We start from the raw sequence: 6,230 nt of genomic DNA, 5'->3' as shown, positions 1-6,230 counted from the left end.
AAACAAGACAACCATTTAGAAGGGAAGCACTGTGGGGTTGGGCAGTGGGCAATCAGACTCCTCAGCCATGGGCAAGGAGCTGTTAATCTTTCTCTACAATTGCAGCTTCTATAGCTAAAGGGGACCAAAAGCCCCTCATCCTCACAGAAATCCACAAGTTCCTACACCCTCTATAGCCCTCCAAGGAGCTTTTGCCCTGTGACAACAGTGCACCTGGATTTTTGACAGCCATGGAGCATAGCATAGCAATTCTGTCCCAAACCAGAATATTTTGGGATATTATTTACCAGTCTGTACTGCAGCTTGTCTTGGTATCACAGGACAAAAGTGAACTTTGAATTCGTGCATTTAAACTTTTTTTTTTTTTTTTAATTGTGATAAATGTAATGTATAAATTAGGAAAAAGAACAAGGTCCTGTTATGGTTACAAGCAGGTTATTTCCTGGTGGGCTCCTATCCCAGAAAGTTTCACACTTGCTTTTTCCTCATTAAATGGTCTCTGATACAATAATTACCTGAACCCTGGGCCATGTTCACCAGTGCACCTGAGGCCACTGCAATTACATTGAAATAAAGCTGGAATGGTGTTGATCAGTCAGATGCAAATTTGATGACTGTTCTAATTACTGTATTTGGGAACCCTTAATGAAAGAAGAATACGGGTGTGTATGTGTGAGAGAAGGAAAGATGGTTCCTTTGGGATGCTACACAAGGGAAAGTGCCAGGTATATTAAATATTTATAGAACAATTAGTATTCAGCTCATCCCACAAGTTCAGATCTGAGTCCAGACGCAAACTTTCCCTAATGGGTGTACTTAACCTTTCAAGACTTATCCTGCTTGTAACATAACTGGCCTCGTCCAGCCACAGAACCACGTGCACAGCCCTGCCTGTGTCTGCCTGTTGCTTGTGTTGTGTGAAGCTGGAGCTGATCAAGAGAAGTCCATGAAAAGATTCCAGGCTGACTGTGGAGTGGGAACTAATTAAATTCATTGTCTGTGTCAAATACCTTTATTAATGGAATATGAAATAATATTAAATAACCCCAAAATATTTCCATAAACACTTGAATTTATGAAAAACATTCAAATGAGGAATCTTCCAATATTTGCCACTACAAATCAGTTTGTAAGTTCCTTGATAATAAAAATCCCACTCAAGTTGGCAAAATTGTTCAAATTCTTAAACTAACGTTTGTTATAAATGTTTTCATGAACTCATAGACAATAAATGTTCAGTAATGTTTCCAAAAGGCTGAATTCACAGCACTGCATTGAACAGCCACATCTGAAATGAATCCTCATAGCGGGAAATCTGAAAAATTAGGTGTCCAGTTTAAAAGAAGCATAAAAATGAGAAGGTATCTGCTATTAAACTCCCTTGTAGTTTAATCCACGTGGATTCTGAAGGAAATTTGACTGAGCTGGGATTTGATGCTCTGTTTTCAGAGCATTAAAGTGAGGTAAGACAAAATCCTGCCCTTTCTGTGCTACAACAGACTGTCTTGCCATTCACAAGGAGAAAAACTTCCAAGAACATGAACTGGTTTGCAGGAAAATGGAGCACTGAGATGAAACCAAGGCTCCTCCCAGCACAGCACAGGTCACCCACAGCACTGAGCAGATGCCCAGCGCTGTCTGAGTTGCTGGAACAGATCCTCTAATGTTGATATCTGACTTAATCAGAAATGTCAGAAGCCAGGAGACAGAATGGAAAAGGACAGATCATGGAAAACACCCAAAGATATCTTTACATGTGTTTGAGCTCTTGCAAGCTTGCACAGTCTACTTATTTATGACTTCAAATGGTGATAGCACTTCAGAAGGTTATCAGTGAATGAAAAAGCAATCTCAGACTGTGAAGGAAACTTCCATTTTTATCTGAACATTTCACTGGTCACATATTTATTTACCATGAATAATTTACCAAAGTTAACAGCTCATCACAAATCTTTGGTGTTTCCAAAGCCACAGCCCTCAGCTGTGGCCCACAATGAAAAATGGGAATCTGCAGCTGCAAGGGTAAAATTGCAAAGTTTGGTTTAAACTAAGAAAGGCATCTCTCTCACAGTACCTGTGACAGCATGTGTACAGAGTAAAGCCCCACAGCCATTGCTGACTCAGTAACACTCACAGAAATAGAACAGCAAAACCTGTCCTGATCCATAATTTTTAAGGAAGGGAATGTGCATCCTTGGAGTCATTACACTTTCCACAGTTTAATATGCCACATGTAAAACTCAGTCCACTTCAAAAGCAGAATAATTAGCTGTTTCCTTTGCATAGTGTTGACAAATAATTTGATTCATATATTTATTTGGAATTACCAAATGAGAAGTAGTTTAAGCAGCCTCCCAAATCTCTCCTCTTCCTTTTCTTTTCTTCTCATGCTTCTCACTAAGTTTAGTGCTCTCAACATGTCTGTACAAAATGCTTCTATCTACAAGCTTCACTTTACAAACAATATAATCACCTGAAGAGCAGCTAAAAGATACCAAAACATCTAAGACCAAAAGAATAATGGCTATTTTCCAAAGCCTGCCAGTAAACAAAACTTAAAAAAACCAAATTGTGGAGGTATTTGTGTTTAATACCTCAGGAAAAAAAAGGGGGGAGGGGGGTGGAATAGAATGTTTTCTGCAGCTGAAGTTCAGGCAGAAGTTAAAAAGACAGTTCACCTCAGTTCACTATAAATAGAGGCATCTAAGCAAAAACCTATCAGTGCAAAGCAAATGTGGACACCAAAATGTACAAAATGTACCAAGGAAAGGACTGATTTAGCAGTAGACGTGGAAAGAGGAAAAGCTGGAGACACTGGTTCACTTGGTGGTGCTGATTTGAAACAGACAGGGAGCCATTTTTTCTCCAGTGGCTGCTGAAGTGACACAGATTTCCTTATAACTTCATAGGACCAAGAACCAATAATGCAGCTCTGGGTTTGTTCCTTCATAGCCACAGTCCCTGAGTTTGGGAAGTGTTGCTAAGTGGCCTGGCAATCCTGAGGATGGACAGCCAGCAGAGAAGGGAGGCTCCCACAAGCTTGGCAAGACCAGAATGACCAGATACAAAATTGGCTTTGAAAAGAGAAGGGTAGATCAGTTTTCTCCTGTTCCCCTGCAGAATATTTCTGTACAAGGACTTATTAAACCAAGCCAAAATATTATTTTTTGGAATATGGGAGGCCTCCATCCAACCTCTTGTGTCCCAGGTGATCCCCCTTTTGGGTAAAGGGAAGTGTTATACTGAGCTATGTGACAGAAGCAGCAGCCCTGCTGTGTATGCATAATTCGAACCCCATAGTCTTTCCTCTAAAACAGGGATGGATTTTCCTATCATGAAATATTGTGCTGAAGTACATAAGAACTTCAAATTACTGTGCAATGGATGCAGTATGAGAATTTTAGGCACTGAGTTACCTAATTTCCAATTTATATTTTTTTCTTCCCTTAGAACATAGGGAGAGGTTTGCTGTTCTCTCAGGAAGGACAAAAGCATGGCTAAACATTGGAAGATGGTGAGAGTATTTTTTTTTTCAGATAAGTAGAACTCAGCTTGGACCCTGATGTGCCCTTTGTTACTGTTTCATGTCTGGACATACATGTTAGTCCCAAAGAACCTCTGGGCATTAAACTACTATTTTTGGTCTTTGTGTGGACTTGTGTACAGACATTGGAACGTCTTTCCAGGACCCTTGTGAGCTGTGAACATGCCTTTGAGGAGAGTCCTACCAGCCAGAAATACAGAAAAATGTGGTGGAGAGACCTTATTCTGCCTTACAAGGAATCCTGGTGGCAAGCCATAGCATCTGAAATCAGGTGAAGACCTTTAAAAAAAAGCATTTTGAAAAAGTCATGTCTCTGGCCCATCTGCTTTGCCCATCATGATAAGCAATTTTTCCATGATCTTGCTCATATCCTCATATTCCTGCTCTGTGCAGAGTGATCAGTTCCTCTTTCAAATTTCAGCATGAAGTGCAAGGCTGTAAGCAGCAATATTGGGTACTCTGGCTCATTACCTTGGAGGGCTATTTTTATGGTTGTTCATGGAACTATATCTCAAAACTCTCAGTTCACATTCATAAATCACTTTCACAGCTTTCTGCTGAGCTGTCTCAGCGCAATGGTTCTTCCCTCTGAGGTTACAACCTCTCCGAGGCTCTTGGGACTGTAACTACCCTCCCTCACTGCAGCTTATGAAACAAAACTATTGGCTGAGGACATCCTTCCTTTTCCTCACCTCAGTAAGCGCTGCAAGTCAGCGCTGTTTAAAATTTAATCAGGTTTGTCCCAACAGGATATAGTTCATGGATTTTAACCCATCTTCTACACAAACCACTAAATTTAGCCACACTAACTGCCTCTGGACAGAACCTTTATCTCAAGAACCTCTTAATGAGCTCTCATTAGCACAAATTGGCCCTGAATATCTCACCACTTCCTATCTCCTGCTTTCTCTGCAATCCATTAGTATCTGTTAGCAGCCTCATTTGAACAATTAAACTTTACAGTTTCTAGAAACACACAATAAACACCAGGTTCTACTCTTAATGTCTGTGTCTTTGAGAGACCTGGGAAGGGATTCACATGGTCCAGCTTAACAGAGCCCAAATTCTACCTGTACTTCATTGTCCTCAGAGAAAGATTTAGGTTGTTTATGTGACTGGTAACTGCCAGTCTCCAAATCACTCTCTATTTGAGGTCCCCTAGAAAGGCACTAAACCTCAATGTCTGATGTTAAACAATAAGAATCTACATCCTTTCCTCACAGCCCAGGGTCACGTTTCCCCGGCTGATCTCCGCACACAACTTTGCCTTCTCCGCAGAGTTGATTTGCACAGCTTTTTGTTGTCCTTGTTTATGTCCACCTTGGATGGCTCAAACTGCCCTAAGCAGCTGGATTTTCTCAGCCATGACCCTGGTAACAGGTTCTTATTTAACTGTGTTTTAACCACCAGCAGGCAAACCCGAACTCTAAGCCATTACAATGGTTCCTGAATGTGGACTTGTGGATTAAAGGCTTGAGTGGCCCTGGAAGGTGCTGATCCCTTGATATGCAGAGGATATGGACTCCATCCCTACTGAAATCAACTCCAACGGTAATTGTGTGCTGTGATGTGAACTGTTTTTTCTGCGCTTGTCTGGTGACTGTATTTAAAGTCCCCTGAGAACAAACAGATCAGAGATTTTACAGCTGCACAGAGCTTGTGCCTGAAAGTTAATGGCTACGTTGGCAAGGATAAGGAACCTGGTCTTTCTTACTCTTTCCTAAAGATGTACAACCTTTTCTTTTGACATTTTGATAGATCAGCAGATTCCCACTCCATGTTATATTCCAGAAGTGCAGCTGAGAGATTATTAATGTCTGTGAAAGTGAAAATACTGCACCTTTACTCCTTATAAAAGTATTTACTGTGTTACATCTTGTAGGATAACATCCAGAACACGGAAACTTTGGCTCCATTCAAGTCCATTGCAAAACTCCCAGGGATAAAAATGTCTCGTTCATAAAGTTGTAAGCACACCCTACTATTTTTTGTAACTTTAATTAATGAAATGCTCTCAGGAAGAGCCAGAGAGAGCAAAATCTCAACTTCAGCCTTCATCTGACCAGAAGTCTTCATTTTGCTGATACAGGTGTGAAGGTTTTTCTAATACCAAATAGCAGAATCAGCCTGTTCCCTTCTGAGTGTAGGTTGCCATATTTTTCCTCACCACCTTGAAAATCATGATGGAAGCAGATCTTTATTTACTTGTTTTGTGGTTGTTTGGGCGGTTTTGCCCATATGTTAGGTTTTAGACATAATATTCCATTCCTTGCTCCCGTTCGTGCATCCTCCAAAGTGGATTTCACCTTGCAGATGTCATGTTCAGTAAGGACTGAATCATTTGCTAAAAAATTGACCATAATGCTTTAAGTTCGTTACTTTCTGCTGCTCTTCAATGCTTTCGCTAAGTTTAGCAAGAGGCTGGGGTTAGGAGATGGCAAATTCAGTCCAGATGAGAGGAAATGTCTTTGCGGGCTTTACCCCCCTTGCTGAAGCAGCTCAGACACTTGGAAATGCGAATTTAAGAACGCAGCGCAGTTCTCCCGGGGTTTACGCAAACTCGGCTTAAGTCCTTTAACTGGAAGCGCTGAAAAAGTTCCGAAAAGGCCGGACCAGTCCCAGTTTTTGTGAAAATACTGCCGGGGTGCTCCCAGGGCCGGGCAGGGGCAGCGCGGGGACTCCACGC

The sequence above is a fragment of the Coloeus monedula genome, assembly GCF_965178545.1.
Source record: "Coloeus monedula genome assembly, chromosome: 18".
Classification (NCBI taxonomy): Eukaryota; Metazoa; Chordata; class Aves; order Passeriformes; family Corvidae; genus Coloeus; species Coloeus monedula.
The sequence above is the reverse complement of the archived record's forward strand: the minus strand, read 5'-3'. Positions refer to the sequence as shown.